Below are 219 nucleotides of genomic sequence, written 5' to 3' on the forward strand. Positions count from 1 at the left end.
GCAGAAGTGTCCGAGCCGTCCCAGCTGCACCTGCACGAGCTCGCAATCGAAGGCGCTGAGGATGCGATGACGATGATGATCTTCATAGTTTGGGCGGAAGTAAGAAAGGAAGAAAACACGTCGAGTACAGATATGCCCAGCTGGTACACAGATCGGGCTTCTCTCGGTACTCGCCTGACACGGTTTTAAGTTATCTAAGAGCAACAGATCCATATTTAA

This window comes from Amblyomma americanum, chromosome 3, assembly GCF_052857255.1.
Source record: "Amblyomma americanum isolate KBUSLIRL-KWMA chromosome 3, ASM5285725v1, whole genome shotgun sequence".
Lineage (NCBI taxonomy): Eukaryota > Metazoa > Arthropoda > Arachnida > Ixodida > Ixodidae > Amblyomma > Amblyomma americanum.